The sequence below is a fragment of the Pelophylax lessonae genome (assembly GCF_965119305.1).
Source record: "Pelophylax lessonae genome assembly, chromosome: 12".
Lineage (NCBI taxonomy): Eukaryota > Metazoa > Chordata > Amphibia > Anura > Ranidae > Pelophylax > Pelophylax lessonae.
Genome location: NC_138779.1, coordinates 214,474,536 through 214,491,991, shown reverse-complemented (window position 1 = coordinate 214,491,991; position 17,456 = coordinate 214,474,536). Strand labels below are relative to the sequence as shown.

Genomic DNA, 17,456 nt, shown 5'->3' with positions numbered 1-17,456 from the left:
TCTTTACCAAACTCGACCTGAGGGCGGCATATAACCTCGTAAGGATCAAGGCGGGCGATGAGTGGAAGACCGCGTTTAACACCAGGACCGGTCATTATGAATCCTTGGTTATGCCCTTTGGGCTGTGCAATGCGCCCGCAGTCTTTCAGGAATTCATCAACGATGTTTTCCGTGACCTGTTGCAGCAGTGTGTGGTGGTCTACCTGGATGACATCTTGGTATATTCTGAGTCCATGGAGACCCACATTCTGGATGTCAAACGAGTGTTGCAACGGTTACGAGAGAACAAGCTGTTCGGTAAGCTTGAGAAATGCGAATTTCACCGATCCCAGGTAACCTTCTTAGGTTACATCATTTCCGCTGAGGGGTTCTCCATGGATCCTGAGAAGGTTTCGGCTGTCTTACAGTGGCCCCAGCCCAGTGGTCTTCGCTCCCTGCAGCGCTTTTTGGGCTTCGCCAATTATTATCGGAAGTTCATCAGGGACTTTTCCATGCTAGCCAAGCCTCTCACGGATCTGACCAGGAAGGGCAGTAATTCCCAGGTCTGGCCGCCCGAGGCCATCCGAGCTTTTGAGGCTCTAAAGTCCGCCTTTGTGTCGGCTCCGATTCTGTCGCATCCCAACCCTGGGTTGCCCTTTGTCCTCGAGGTGGACGCGTCTGAGACGGGAGTAGGCGCCCTTCTGTCTCAGCGTAGAACACCAGAGGGTCCTCTGCTTCCTTGTGGGTTTTACTCCCGGAAACTGTCTTCCGCGGAGTGCAACTACCAGATTGGTGACAGGGAGTTATTGGCCATCGTGCAGGCTCTTAAAGAATGGAGGCACTTGCTCGAGGGTTCGGTGGTTCCGGTCCTCATCCTGACGGACCACAAGAATCTGACCTACCTCTCTGAGGCCAAGAGATTGACACCACGTCAGGCCAGATGGGCTCTGTTCTTGTCACGTTTTAATTACGTGGTCTCCTACCTACCCGGTTCCAAGAACATCAGGGCTGATGCCTTATCACGGCAGTACTCCGACCTGTCCAGGGAGGAGTCGATTCCGACTTTGGTCATACCTCCGAATCAGATCCTGGCTGCCATTCGCACCAGCCTGACCTCTCCCCTGGGTGAGCAGATTTTGGCGGCTCAATCTGGTGCTCCCTCTGGGAGACCCAACGGCAGATGTTTTGTGCCTGAGGAGTTGCGCACTCGGTTGTTGCGAACCTACCATAACTCCAAGACCGCGGGGCATCCTGGAAAGAATCAGCTGTCCTGGGCTGTTTCACGTCTGTTCTGGTGGCCTTCCCTACGTTCCGACATCGCCGCATATGTAGCGGCATGCTCCGTTTGTGCCCAGAGTAAGTCCCCTCGGCACCTTCCGTTGGGCCTTCTGCAACCCTTAGCCACCGGGGAGCGCCCATGGTCACACCTGGGGATGGATTTCATTGTGGACCTCCCTGCATCCCGAGGCCATACGGTCATTCTCATGATTGTGGATCGGTTTTCCAAAATGTGTCACTGTGTTCCTCTCAAGAAGTTACCCTCTGCACAGGAGTTGGCCACGATTTTTGCCAGGGAGGTCTTCCGGTTGCACGGTTTGCCCAAGGAGATTGTGTCGGATCGGGGGAGTCAGTTTGTGTCCAGGTTCTGGCGCGCCTTTTGCTCCCAGTTGGGGATTCATCTCTCCTTCTCCTCGGCCTACCACCCTCAGTCCAATGGGGCCGCAGAACGATCCAATCAGGCCTTGGAGCAATTCCTTCGTTGCTATGTCTCCGATCACCAAGACAATTGGGTTGACCTCCTGCCTTGGGCTGAGTTTGCCAGGAACACGGCGGTGAACTCTTCCTCTGGGACATCTCCCTTCATGGCCAACTATGGGTTCCAACCTGCCGTGTTACCGGAGGTATTCTCTCCCCAGGATATTCCGGCTGTGGAGGATCACCTTTCCGTCCTACGTGCTTCTTGGGTACAGATCCAGAAGTCCCTTGAGGTCTCTGCGCAGCGCCAGAGACTCCAGGCTGATCGCAGACGAGCGCCTGCTCCTTCCTACCAGGCCGGAGACCGTGTATGGTTGTCCACCCGCAACCTCAACCTTCGAGTGCCCACTCCCAAGCTGGCGCCTCGCTTTGTTGGTCCCTTCCGAGTGCTTCGCAGGGTAAACCCGGTAGCCTATGCCCTTGCGCTTCCTCCTGGCATGCGGATCTCCAACGTGTTTCATGTCTCCCTGTTGAAGCCTCTGGTGTGTAATCGTTTCACTTCCTCGGTTCCTCGGCCTCGTCCGGTCCGAGTGGGCAATCGTGAGGAGTATGAGGTGAGCAATATCCTGGACTCACGCCTGGTCCGCGGTCGGGTGCAGTTTTTGGTTCATTGGCGTGGTTATGGTCCAGAGGAGCGTTCCTGGGTTCCCTCCGCAGATGTCCATGCTCCTGCCTTGCTCCGAGCCTTCCACGCACGCTTCCCTCAGAAACCGTTCTTTACTCCGCGGAGGAGGGGCCCTTGAGGGGGAGGTACTGTCATGGTCTTACCTTCTTGCTGTTCTCCTTCGTTTGACATGTGCTGGCGGCCATCTTGGTTTCTGGGTTTCTTGTAGCCTCCCACCCTGCGGCTCCTCCTTCCCACTGGGAGGAGCTGGATGCCTAGCTCATATATATAGGAGGTCTGTGGCTTCAGTTCCCTGCTTGGTCCTCCTGTGTTCACATGCTACTAGACTGCTGCTACTTCTGGTTCCTGTTCCTGGCTTCGTCTGACTACCCTGTTGGTTCCTGATCCTGGCTTCGTCTGACTACCCTGTTGGTTCCTGATCCTGGCTTCGTCTGACTACCCTGCTGGTTCCTGACCCCTGGCTTCGCAAAGACTCTGCATCGGTTTCGCCATCCGTTTGGACTTTTGCTTTATAGCTTGTTTTTCAATAAAGCTCTCTTATTTTCACTTATCTGTTGTTGTACGTCTGGTTCATGGTTCCGTGACAGGTGGGGGAGGACAGCGGGGGAGGACGGCGGGGGAGGACAGCGGTGGAGGACAACGGGGGAGGGCGGCGGGAGGACAGGGGGAGGAAAGCTGGAGGATGGCGGGGGAGGACGGTGGTGGAGGACAACGGGGGAGGGCGGCGGGAGGACAGGGGGAGGACAGCGGGGGGGGATGGCGGGGGAGGACGGGGGGAGGACGGCGGGGGAGGATGGGGGGAGGACAGCAGGGGAGAATGGCGGGGGAGGACGGCGGTGGACGAGGGTGGACATCAGGGGAGGACGGCGGGGGAGGACAGCAGGGGAGGACGGCGGGGGAGGACAGCAGGGAAGACAGCGGGGGGAGGACAGCGGGGGAATGCAGGGGAAGGTGAGTTGTAAAATGTAACCACTTTATCACCGGAGGATTTTGCTGTCTTGCGTCCAGGCCACATTTTGGGATTCGGCACTGTGCGACTTTAACTGACAATTGCGGGGTCATGCAACGCCGTACCCAAGCAAAATTTACGTCCTTTTTTTCCCACAAATAGAGCTTTCTTTTGGTGGTATTTGATCACCTGTGCGATTTTATTAACAATATTTTTCAAATTTTTTTATTGAAATTCCCCCCCAAAAAATGCAAAAATCTAAATTTTTTTAAATTTTTGGCCAATTTGTTTTCTGCTACTTATGTTTGGTAAAAAAAATCACAATAAGCCTATTTTGATTGGTTTGCGCAAAAGTTATTGTATTCACTAACTAAGGGAAGGATTTCTGTCATTTTTGGTGTTTTTTTTTTTTAACGAGTAATGGCGGCGATCTGCGATTTTTTTTGCGGGACTGCGACATTGCGGCAGACAGATCGGACCCTTGACTGACATTTTTGACACTTTTGGGGTTACCAGTGACATTACTACAGTAATCAGTGCTATAAATATGCACTGTTACTGTAAAAATGACACTGGCAGGGAAGGGGTTAATTTTATTGGAGAGGGAGGGGTTAATGTATGCCTGGTGCTTACTAACGTGTGTGGGGGGAGGTGACTGAGTGACACAGGGACAGATCGCAGGTTCAGCTATGCTGAACCTTGCAATCTGTCACTGTCTGTCACTTAGGAGATCCGCCCGCTCTGTTTACACAAGCGGGCGGATCTCCAAACTCCATTCCCCGATGATCGGGGAAGAGCGGCGGTGATCACCGCCGCTCCTCCCCTGGCCTGACTCCCGCTGTGACTGAATACAGCGGGAGTGAGCCTCCGGCGGCCGGCCACAAGGGGAGGAGTCCAGAGACATAGGTCTACGTCGCTGGACGGGAACGAGCCGCTTTGCCGCAGTAGGGCTCTAGTGAGCGGTCGGCAAGTGGTCAAAACAACAGATTTTCATGCAAAACAATGTACCGCTTTTAGCACAGAAATCCTGACATAATCAGACCGCCAGGGAGGTTAAATCTATGCCACCAAGAATGAAGGCAAAAGGGGGTCCAACCTGCTACTAGCAAGGTGTACCTAATAAAGTGGCCGGTGAGTGTAGGTTTATGCAATATAATAAAAGAAAAGTAAAAAACAAGACCATTAAAACATCTTTTCATTTGCATTCATGGCAGGAACTGAGACTAAGACCTCAGCACTGCAGGGCAAGAGTGCAAACCACGTAATCACTGTACCACCTTGTTAAAAAGTACACAACAGACTCAATGCAAGGCAAACTTTTTTATTTATTTGTTTTTTTGCCAAAGAAATGTATAATATTCTGTACATTTTTGTACCAAATAAATCAACATATTGTTGAAGATCATCCTTAACATCCTATTGTTCTATCACTTAGTCGCGGCAGCAAAGTAGTTATAAAGTGCTTTTTATTAAGAAATTTAGGCATCCATAAAACACATGCATCCTTCTGAGTTATTAATAACAAGATGTAGAACAATTCTCCTGCGTTCGAGTGAAATGTGATGGAGGGAAAAAAAGGTACTTCAGGCTTGGATGGGTATGACTTGTGGTCTTGCTGCCCCCTCAGGATCAGGGGTATCCAAAATCAACTAGAAAACAACAAAGAAAAGGGCGCACCGACCTAGTGCATTACTACTAAAACCATTTATTAAAATAGTAAAAAGTATATATTATACTCACAAAGGAGGTGTGAATATTGCACAAATCTACATATTCAACATAGAAATCTCCAAGGTACTGTGCGATGCTGGATGGCATGCAGTGTACTGCATGAAACTGCTGTGGCTAAGCTGACATGTTTCGAGGGTGAGCCCCCCTTCCTCAGAAATGCTGCGTTTCTTGGCTCTGAGGAAGGGGGGGCTCACCCTCGAAACGCGTCAGTTTAGCCACAGCAGTTTCATGCGGTACACTGCATGCCATTCAGCATCGCACAGTACCTTGGAGATTTCTATGATGAATATGTAGATTTGTGCAATATTCACACCTCCTTTGTGAGTATAATATATACTTTTTACTATTTTAATAAATGGTTTTGGTGGTAATGCACTAGGTCGTTGCACTAGGTTTGCTGCTTTCTAGTTAATAATACCAACATTTGAAAAAAATTTCCAGGGACACAGCACAGCTATTAATTTCTTACCACACCCACTTCCCCGAAGCCCCGCCCACTCCACGTAATTAATCTCCGCCTACTTATCATCAGATTACAGGGTCTACTTAACCACTTGCCGACTGCCTAACGCCGATCTACGTCGGCGGTCAGCCCCTCACAGGCAAAGTGACGTAGGTCTACGTCGCTAGCCTGTGAGGGTTTAGGGAGCAAGCGCGCGCCCCCGGAGGCGCGCTCCCGCGCGGTCACGCACCCCCCCCCCGCGCGTGTGACCGGCGGACCCGATGTCCGCCGGTCACTCGGCGATCGTCGGGGGAGAGGGAGAAAGGCAGCTTGTTGTGTAAACAAGCTGCCTGTCATTCTCCCCTGTGTATGAAGGATGATCATACGGTTCTACTATGTAGAACTGTTGATCACTGTTCATACATATGAAGCCACAGCCAATCACAGTAGAAAGCACGCCCCTAGGGACACACATAGCCCCGCCCTTTCAAAAAAAAGTTAACCCCTTCACTGCCAGTGTATTTTTACAGTAACAGTGCATATGTATAGCACTGATTACTGTAGAAAGGTCACTGGTAACCCCAAAAGTGTCAAAAATGTCAGTCAAGGGTCCGATCTGTCCGCCGCAATGTCGCAGTACCGCAAAAAAAATCGCAGATCGCCGCCATTACGCGTTAAAAAAAAACCAACAAAAATTACAAAAATCTTTCCCTTTGTTAGTAAACGCAATAACTTTTGCGCAAACCAATCAAAATACGCTTTTTGCGATTTTTTTTACCAAACATAGGTAGCATAAAACAAATTGGCCGAAAATGTTAAAAAATTTAGATTTTTACATTTTTTTTGGGGGGGGGGGGGAATTTCATATAAAAAAATTTGAAAAATATTGCTATTTTTGCAAAATTTACGCTTTTTTTTGTTTATAGCGCATGATCAAAAAATCGCACAGGTGATCAAATACCACCAAAAGAAAGCTCTGTTTGTGGGAAAAAAAGGACGCCAAATTAGTTTAGATACAGCGTCGCACGACCGCGCAATTGTCCGTTAAAGTCACGCCGTGCCGAATCGCAAAATACCCCCTGGTCAGGAAGGGGGTAAAATCTTCCGGGGCTTAAGTGGTTAATAAAGAGAGAATTACAGGAAATTGAAAAGGGAATTTCAAACTTAAGGCCAAAGTAGCAGAGTTGGAATAAATCCCCCATTCAGCTGCACTACTTCTGCCTAAAGTTTAAAATTCTCATCACAATTCCCTGCAATTCTAAAGTGTCAAATGTGCTCAGGTGTGACCGTACAAAAAATTGAATATGTAAATATAAATAAAGTGCAAGGGACAATGTAAATTACCTGGGACAGGCTCCTATTTGCCGGGACTGTCCCAGCAAAAACAGGACAGTTGGCAAGTATGTAACAAGAACAGGAACTGCAACTAAAATGACAGAGCATAGAAAGTATTATAAATGTAACAACTGCAAATAGTGACATCTATAGGTCAGAGGTATGAACATCACGCCTACTATTGCTGTGTTTTAGTATCATGGGCGCTTGCACTTTACTATTGGGATACATTCCTTGCTGCCTTCTTCAGCTAGAATATATCCGCGTTTGCATACACATACATTGCTCCAAATTTTCTTCCTTGGAATACAATTGGCCACAGGTGATGGGCTTCTTGGAGCAGGCTTGGAAGACCATGTTTTCTGGACACTAAACTCTGCATTCAGATGCTGGGACACATTTGTCATCCTGGAAGTAATAGCCCGACTTGCAGATGCAGCCATTTTCCTCACAAGCCAAACATCTCAATGCGGATCGTTTTGCATGATGTGCAATTAGGGGGCAGTATGGCATACCACATGGGAAACAGCCCGGGACTTGGTTAGGTGGGCAGTCAACTATAAATGGTAAAGAAAAAGTAATTAAAGCAAATATACAAAAATTTTAAGCTGCATTATTTTCTGGACAGAGTACAGAAGGGTTAAAACCCCTGGCAGTTTTTTTTTTTTTTTTTTTTACTTTTATCCATTGGGGAAATTTTTCTTCACTTCCTGTCTGAGATATCCAACAAAAAGGAGCTGAATTCTGTACAAAAGGAGGAGAATTCCCATATTAGACCGTTGTCACTGGAACAGAAGTCCCCTATTGGAATATTTCCCCTCTATTCCTGTTCTGGAGACAACCGTGTAATTTAGGATTTCCTGTCCTGCTCTGTATCAGTGACACCAGTCACCAGAACATATAGAAAGGGTGAATCTACCTGGTAGGGACTCAAAAAGGAATAACAATTGTCAGGGTTTCTAATCCTTCCCCATTTTATCCAAAACTAAAAAAAAAAAAAAGTTCATTTTAAATATACTTTAACCACTTCCGCACTGCTCACTAGAGCTCTACTGCGGCAAAGTGGCTCGATAACGTCTGGCGACGTAGACCTACGTCGCCAGACATTCCCCTCTCTCGGCGGCGCGCGCGCGCCGCCGGAGGCTCAGGGGAGGATCCAGGGGAGGGGCCAGGGGAGGATCGCCGCCGCTGCTCTTCCCCGATCGTCGGGGAATCGAGTGTGGAGATCCGCTTGCTTGTGTAAACAGAGCGGGCGGATCTCCTAAGTGACAAACAGTGACAGATTACAGGGTTCAGCGTAGCTCAACCTGCGATCTGTCCCTGTGTCACTCAGTCACCTCCCCCCACACACGTTAGTAAGCACCAAGCATACATTAACCCCTCCCTCTCCAATAAAATTAACCCCTTCCCTGCCAGTGTCATTTTTACAGTAACAGTGCATATTTATAGCACTGATTACTGTAGTAATGTCACTGGTAACCCCAAAAGTGTCAAAAATGTCAGTCAAGGATCCGATCTGTCCGCCGCAATGTCGCAGTACCGCAAAAAAAAAATCGCAGATCGCCGCCATTACTCGTTAAAAAAAAAACACCAAAAACGACAGAAATCTTTCCCTTAGTTAGTAAACGCAATAACTTTTGCGCAAACCAATCAAAATACGGTTATTGTGATTTTTTTAACCAAAAATATGCAGCAGAAAACAAATTGGCCTAAAATGATAAAAAAATTTAGATTTTTACATTTTTGGGGGGGGGGGGGAATTTCATATAAAAAAATGTGAAAAATATTGTTATTTTTTCAAAATTGACGCTCTTTTTTTGTTTATAGCACAAAAAGTAAAAATCGCACAGGTGATTAAATACCACCAAAAGAAAGCTCTGTTTGTGGGGAAAAAAGGACGTAAATTTCGTTTGGGTACGGCATTTCACGACCGCGCAATTGTCAGTTAAAGTCGCACAGTGCCGAATCGCAAAAAGTGGCCCAGACGTAAGACAGCAAAATCCTCCGGTGGTAAAGTGGTTAAAGCAAAGTTCAACCCTAATTTACATCAATGGCTGTAATTATTGCAGATCACAAATTCCAATAAGTTTTGGATAATTTTATATTTTTTTTGTTTTTTTTTCTATACATATTATCATAGGCATGCGCACAGGGTATGTCAGGTGTGCCTGAGCACACCCTAATCACATTGTGTGGCGCATATTTCCCCTGTTTAAAGCCCTGATATTTCACCAAATACAAAAAAAAGTCTCTTTCTGCTAAAAAAAAAAAAAGTAATACAATTATAAAAAAGTAAAAATTGACACCATCCACCCTCAGTATATTTACACCCATGCACACACACGCATACAGTATATGTTTGAGTTTTGGGGTGCACACCCTAATGCAATAGGCTGTGCACATCTATGCATATTATCTTTTCTAGAATGAGCTAAAAATTTACAGGTAACATTTTACTGGTTGCAATTCACATTTATGCACCCCCCCCCCCCAACCAAAAAGAAAAAAATACATATTCTTATTCTTACCTGGTTTTACGGTTTGAGCTGCAGTTTTGTCCACAAAACTCATAGTGAGAGCTGTAAAGGAATTTAGAAATTAGAAAATGTGGTCATAGGTTGCATTTATTAACCTCTTCCGGACTGCCCGCCGCAGATATACTGCGGCAGGCAGCCCTCCTGCGCAAGCCTATGTAGCCCTACGTCAGTCACGCGCCTGCTGCTAGGGGACTCTGCAGCGGGGACTCCGATGCACAGGGCAGGCAGCTTCAATTGCCGCCTGACACCCGCGATCGCTCCCCCGCTGAAACACAGCCGACCCTTCTTCTCTCTGGAATGATCACAGAGCTCCTGTGATCCTTCTATATAGGATCACAGGTCTCTATGATCATTTCACAAGCCCCGCCCCCCCACAGTTAATCACTCCCCTAGGCTTACATTTACCCCTTGATCACCCACTGGGTTAACCCCTTCCCTGCCAGTGTCATTATTACAGTAACAGTGCATATTTTTTAGCACTGATTACTGTAGTAATGTCGCTGGTGCCCCCAAAAGTGTCAAAAATGTCAGTTAGGGGTCCGATCTGTCCGCCGCAATGTTGCAGTCCCGCTATAAATCGCAGATCGCCGCCGTTACTAGTAAAAAAAAAACAATATAAAGGACATAAATCTTTCCTGTAGTTTGTAGACGCGATAACTTTTGCTCAAACCAATCAAAATACGCTTATTGCGATTTATTTTATTTTTTTACCAAAAATATGTAGCAGACAACAAATTGGTAGATGCACTGGAGGGCGGTGGGAAAGGGGGGGGGGGTCCTCCCACCGTCTGTAAAAAAAATCAAGTGGCTGAACTGGCGCTATGATTGTTTTTACGGTGCAGGGAATCGCTGGTAGAAAAGAATGATATCTGAATAATGCCTTTAGCTGCGCCCATAATTCAGATATCTCCACTAAGTCCAGGACGTCATATGACGGTGTTGGGTGGGAAGTGGTTAACTAAAAAAAAAAACAAGCACGCATTGTGTTACATTAACTACTTAACGACCGCCCGCCGCAGTTTTACTGTGGCAGGCAGTCCCTCCTGCGTAACTTGGCGTCATAGGCGTGCACACAGGGTGTGCCTGGGCACACCCTAATCACCTAGGGCACATTAGCATTATCGCTCTGTTTGCCAGTGAGGAGATGGGAAAGATCTCCCTCGGACCTGCTCTGCCATAAGAGAAGTGCCACACACTTCTATTTCACTTTGCCAGCAGGGAGAGTAATGTACCGGGGCCATATACATGTAGGGGCACACATATGCATGTGTATTTAAACTTTGGGGTGCACACCCTAATGCAATAGGCTGCGCACACCTATGCTCGGCGTAACTGTACATCGGTCGCGCGCCTGCAGCTAGGGGGCGAGCATGCGCCGGCGCACTCCCGCCCCCACTTGGCAGCGGGGACTCCGAAGCACGGGGAAGGCGGCTCTGATTGTCACCTGACACCCGCAATCATTCCCCGCTGAGAGAGAAGGTCGGTCGGCTGTTGTAAACACAGCTGACCGTTCTTCTCCCTGGAATGATCACAGAGCGCCTGTGATCCTTCTATATGGGATCACATGTCTCTATGGTCATTCCATAAGCCCCACCCCCATACAGTTAGAAACACTTCCCTAGGTACACATTTAATCGCTTGATCACCCACTGTGTTAACCCCTTCCCTGCCAGTGTCATTATTACACTGACAGTGCATATTTTTAGCACTGATTACTGTAGTAATGTTACCGGTACCCCCCAAAAGTGTCAAAGATGTCAGTTAGGGGTCCGATCTGTCCGCCGCAATGTCGCAGTCCCGCTAAAAATCGCAGATTACTAGTTACCATTACTAGTAAAAAAAAACAATAAAAATGGCATAAATCTTTCCCGTAGTTAGTAGACTCGATAACTTTTGCGCAAACCAATCAAAATACGCTTTATGCGATTTTTTTTTACCAAAAATATGTAGCAGACAACAAATTGGCCTAAAATGTTAAAAAATTTTGATTTGATTTATTTATTTTGGGGAATGTTATATAGCAGAATGTGAAAAATATATATTTTTTTTTTTTTCAGAATTGTCGCTCTATTTTTGTTTATAGCGCAAAAAATAAAAATCACACAGGTGATCGAAAGCTCTATTTGTGGGAAAAAAAGGACATCAATTTTATTTGGGTACAGCGTCGCACGACCGCGCAATTGTCCGTTAAATTAACACAGTGCCGAATCGCAAAAAAATGGCCTGGTCCTTAAGGGGGGAAATCTTCCGGTCCAGAAGTGGTTAAAAAACAATCAGAAATGTAGGATTACAGAACTACATTCATTTTACATCAAGATATAAATCATTCATTGGAAAAGTTAATCCCACATACCTAGAGCCATCAAAGGCAATGCAACTTGGTAAATCCTCATTTTGTATCGGATGCTAGAATTAAAGAGAAGCGATAAATGTCAACTCAATAACCAATATTGGGAGTGAACGATTCACTGTAAATGTAATATAATTGGTTCTCTGCTTGCTCCTTTAAATACTGCGAGGGACTGTTTCATCACAACGTATGTAGAAGAAAAACTTTTTTTTCGTTTTGGGTGGCGGGTGGAGGCGTAAAAACTCTTCTCTGTGTTTTTTTTTTTTGGCCAGTTTGAAGAGAGCGCCAAGCGAAAAATCCTCAGAAGTCCAAAGTCTTTATTGTTCAATTGATTCCAATAACTATGGGAAAAGACAACCAACATGTTTCGGGTCCACATAATCCCCCTTCATCAGGGCTGTGTGAAATGGCAGAATGCAGTGATGGCTGGTGCTCCATTTTTTTGGGGGGGGCAAACAAACCTGCCCCCCTCCCTTCCCCACCCCTGTCGCTCGGTCGGTCAGTAGACACAGTGATATACTGTATATTCAAACTAAATCTGTATTATTAGTGCATATGGTAGGTTCTATATTCTATATATTGTATATAATGGGCCCCATGTGCTCTGTGTAAGTTTGCAGTCTCCTCTCTGTGGACGGACAGACAGACATATAGAGAAGTGAAGGAATGTGTCTTACTTGCCGAGCTCTTGGAAAAGCTGTTACTCATTGGTGAACCTGGTGCAGGTGGTAGAAGCCATGCCTCCTCCTCCTGCCCTTTGTTTCCTCCTGGGGTGGTGCCGGGTGGAGTGCCGGGGGCCACACTGCAGCGCACAGGCAGGCAGGCAGACAGGAGAAGCGTCAGCTGCAGGGGATGCAGAAGCCCTGGCTGTGGGCTCTGAGGACAGCAAGGAACCTGGCGCTAGGAGTGGTGGAGAGGATGCCTCGCCTGCCCTCCTCCTTCCCCCCTTCTACTCCACAGTCCTGGTGGTCGCTTCTCCTCCCAGCCAATCGGGTCTTAGAACTCTTGGCCAATCAGGTCTTAGGACTCCTGGCCAATCGGGTCTCAGGACCCACTTTATGATTGGTCGGAGGGAGAAGCAGAAAGACATTAGCGAATATTAATCACTTGCCGACCGCCCGCCGCAGTTTTACTTACTTGCCACGCGAACCAACATAGTACTACGTGGGTCGCACGCGTGGTGCTCGGGGGCAAGTGCCGCCAGCCACCCGCGATCGCTCCCTGCTGAGAGAGAAGAACGGTCAGCTAACGTAAACACAGCCGACCGTTCTTCTCTCTGAAATGACCACAGAGCGCCTGTGATCCTTCTATATAGGATCTCAGGTCTCTATGGTAATTTCACAAGCCACACCCCCCACAGTTAGAATCATTCCCCTAGGCTTACATTTAACCCACCAGGTTAACCCCTTCCCTGCCAGTGTCATTAGTACAGTGACAGTGCATATTTTTAGCACTGATTACTGTAGTAATGTCACTGGTCCCCCCCCCCCCAAAAGTGTCAAAAAGGTCAGTTAGGGGTCCGATCTGTCCGCCGCAATGTCGCAGTCCCACTAAAAATCACATATCGCCACCATTACCAGTAAAATAATTAAAAATTACATAAATATTTCCCCTAGTTTGTAGACGCGATAACTTTTGCGCAAACCAATTAAAATACACTTTTTTGCGATTTTTTTTTTTTTTTTACCAAAAAATATGTAGCAGAATACAAATTGGCCTAAAAGGATGAGAAAATTTGATTTTATTATTACTATTATTCATTTATTTTTTTTTAATTTTTTTGGAATGTTATAAAGCAGAATGTGAAAAATATATATATATATATTTTTTTTTCAGAATTGTCACTCCTTTTTTGTTTATAGCGCAAAAAATAAAAATCGCACAGGTGATCAAATACCACCAAAAGAAAGCTCTGTTTGTGGGGGAAAAAAGGACATAAATTGTATTTCAGTACAGCATCACACGACCGTGCAATTTTGCATTAAATAATGCAGTGCCGAATGGCAAAAAATGGCCTGGTCATTAAGGGAGCAAATCCTTCCGGTCCGGAAGTGGCTAATTAGCTGATGTCACACAACTGGGTGGGCTCTAAGCACAGTGCTCTGCGCCCTGAGCCCACCCTTTTTTAAGCCAATTGGAGCCTCAGGCTCTAATCATGTGTTTCCAAAAAAAAAAAACCCCATTGAAATCCATGCGTCCTGTGCCCTGCATGGACATTAGGGAGGGAGCACCCCTAATGGAGCAGCCGCCGCAGTCAGAATGTTAAACAGACTCAAAAAGTACTCCTTGCCACTTCTACCATGAACACCAGCACTGGCTGTTGTTCATGACATCCTCTGTCTGCAGGAGTACTCGAGTCCATTTATTACTCAGGCATTGCACCCATCCAGAGGCGTAACTAGAACCTTCAGGGCCCCGATGCAAGAAACCATGAAGGGCCCCCCAGACCCCTGGCCGGGGCCCTTCCCTTCAAGCCCGGGGCTCTTCCCACTAATCCTGGGGCTCTTTACACTCGTTGCATGGCCTTTTATTATGGTCCCGCATCAGGATCCTTTCACAAGTTCTGCAGTGGGCCCCCTTCCTGCAATCTTGGGGCCTCCCCACAGTGGTGCAATGCCAGGGCCCGGTCGCAAGTGTGACCTTTGAGATCCTAGAAGTTCACCCACTGGTTTGCTACCGGGCCCCCTGGAGCATGGGGCCCGGTAGCGATTGCAACCCCTGCAACCCCTGTAGTTACGCCCCTGCACCCATCCCTGATGAAGGAGGCTCCTGAAATGTGTTGGATGTTTTTTTTCTCTGCTTCTTGTAACCAATTGAACAAAAAAAAAAGACTTTGGACTTCTAAGGATTTTTCATTGGGCGCTGACCTATTTGACCTATTACAATTGGATCCTCATCTCCTCTCCCTGTCTTTGTGATGAGCCAAACATCGACCAACTGGGCTCAACTAATGACTCTTTTCATTTTGCTAAGCTGTGACATTCCATGTCCTCTACCACTACCTCTTAGTTTTTAAGGCTGTCTGTGTCCCCACTGAGAGGATTTGTCCTCTCTATTTGCCCTGAAGACCATTGTCACTAAGACAGAAAAGACCATTGTCACCGAGAAAGGAAGTGTTTGGAAATTCTAGATTTTTAATAATTATGAAAGGGAAAAGTGAGGGGGATCTTCCACTAAAGACAAAAGTTCTGAGGTAGACTCTCCCTCACTTCAGGTAGATTTTATCTCTCTTCCTGTTGCACCTCCAAGACTGGAAGTGAAGGCAAATTTCCTAGCAGGACATAGACTATAAAATATAACCCTTCAAAAACTAAAACAAAATGTTTCCGCTATATGCATGCTACCAAAGATACATTGAATAGATTGCTCGGGAAGGTTAAACCTTAAACAAAAACATAAGAAAATTCCCAGCTCAACTTACAGACCAGCCTGCAACCAACCAAATTATCCTCCTGTCTAACAGTATGCGTTAAAAACAGGGGTTTCATTTGCCCACATTTGCAAATACGCGCATAAGCTGCAGAGCCACTATACATCAGCCCGGTATTATCTGCATTCCTAACTCTATAAATGTTGAGAGTCACTCTCCATAGTAGAAGCACATGCATAATAATGGATAGATAGAGGGCAGGTAATTCTGGAGGGAGCCCACCCCTCCTTGAAGGTATAGGGGCACACTGGACACCAGATGGCAGCAAAGGTGTCACGGCGTCCCCTCACAAGTATTCCAACAGTACAAACAAATGGCCACTGCCTTCACTTATAACACATGGAAGGACGCATGTCAAACACAACCAAAGAAGATTCCCAGCTCAACCTACCGGCCAGCCTGCAACCAACCAAATTATCCTGTCCTCACCTTACACTAGTGGTGTACCTAAAGAAGTACTATTGCATTGTATTGTGTTTGTGGCCAGGTTTGGACCCATAGAGATGAGAGAACGTACCTGTGTAACTTAATCCGTCAACGTCAGATCCAAAGCTATCTCCGGTGAATATCTTCATTGAGCTTTTGTATCCTTATTTATATGCTCAATCACCAGATTGCTTCACTTATTGTGTGTCAATTGTTCTTTCATCAGATTGCTTCAATAATTGTTGTTTCATGCTTGCCAAAAGTTGCCTATAGCATAATTACTGATTGTTCCGCAAAGCAATAAAGCAGGAACATTACAATGAATGATTGGCTCACATTCCCCATGTCCATGTTTCCTGACACCAATAAGGAAATGACCCAGATTGAAGGAAGGAAGATGTGATTCTAAGACTCCATTCACACCAGCGCGACTTGTCAGCCTGACAAGTTGCGCTCCCTCGCGGTCCATTGACTGCTACAGGAGCCGTTCTAATAGGAGCGACACAAGTCGCTCCGACTTAGAAAAAGAGTCCTGTACTACTTCGGGGCGACCTCGGAGCGACTTGCATAGACTTCCATTATGTGAAGTCCGTGCAAGTCGCTCCGAAGTCGTGGTGCATGGGAATGCACAAGTCGCCCCTGAAGTAGTACAGAGTCGTGCCGCCCCAGTGTGAACCGAGTCTAAGACGTACATTTGGGGATATGTATTATTATTTTTTATTGTTAGCACACAGTGACACTGGAGGACATTTTAATTTAAGGGAATGTAACCAGTAATTGGTGATTGTTAATTTTGGGCAGTTATGCTGGTCTATAGTTTTTGAATATTTTCATGCTTTTTTTTTTTTTTAATCATTGTTTTTTTTTTGTTTATTGTTTTTTCAGTTGTATTCATGTAGCAACACCCCCTTGAGGGCTGCTGGTTAGTGGAAGCTCCTTTTCACTCACCTGACCCTGAGAATTGTCCAACCCGCTGGGCACTTTAGGTTCTGACATTTCAGTGGTAATCTTCAAAAATACACTGACACAATGGAGATACAAATCTTATTGTTTACTGAAGAAAAGGTAAACCAATCACACTTATTGATAACAAATAAGGTTCAGCAACAACTAATATTGCAGTGTCAATCAGTTAAACCCCCACCGTTCACAATGACACTCAAGAGACCGACCCTGTGAAGATCATTGCTTAACAAACAGAGTATTGTATTCAATGATTAATGTTAACGGACTGTATTATCAGTTCTAACTTGTCAAAGTTGTTATAATGTCTCTGTTTCTAGAATTAGAGCTAGCAATATCTCATCTTTACTTGATAAGGATCTAACAGTATCCTAACAGGTCCCCTTTAAGGCAGAAAGTACTATAGTTCCTGTCCTAGCATGGCCTTGCGGAATCTTTGCCGGCAGTTGGAGCTCTTATCACTCTTCAGTGTGATATTTGTAATCCAAAAGTAAAGGTGTACATGAAATCCTATCTGCAGTCAGTGTATAACGGATGTAGGTTTATACTTTAGGTTGTCACCAGGCACTCTTACACAGCAGTGTCCACTTGTGATTATCCTGTCACCCAGGTGAGGTATCTCCTCACGCTCCTGCATCACAGGGGATATTCGGCTCTCGCTGTTCCGGTCAGTCAGTTCAGCTTCACCCGCTCTGCACTCAGCTCCACTGGATCTATCACCGTCCGGTCACTACCAGCATCCGCATTGCTGAGGATGGACTCCGCTCTCCTTAGGCCGCACTCTCTGGCCTCCGTCGCCAACCGTGTCCTCTGGCACCCCTCTGACCGATCTGTCCTCCACGAGTCCCGGAAGCAAGAGAGCGCGTGCTCAGCCCAGCAGAGAGGTATATCGGCTCTCCCATGATCCTTCACTCTCCCGTGGCTTCCTGGGAGT

General features: G+C 46.6%; 1 protein-coding gene and 1 long non-coding RNA gene across 2 annotated transcripts in view; both read right to left on the bottom strand.

The window, feature by feature from the left end:
• LOC309569026 (zonadhesin-like) overlaps positions 1–17,456 on the bottom strand; it is a 65,184-nt gene that overhangs the window by 36,164 nt on the left and 11,564 nt on the right. The window lies entirely within an intron of this gene.
• LOC309568052 lies at positions 7,334–15,712 on the bottom strand. Its single transcript, XR_014225985.1, has 4 exons — positions 15,651–15,712; positions 11,707–11,759; positions 9,345–9,395; positions 7,334–7,373 (listed from the first exon to the last, which is right to left on the bottom strand). It is a non-coding gene; the product is annotated as an uncharacterized lncRNA (long non-coding RNA).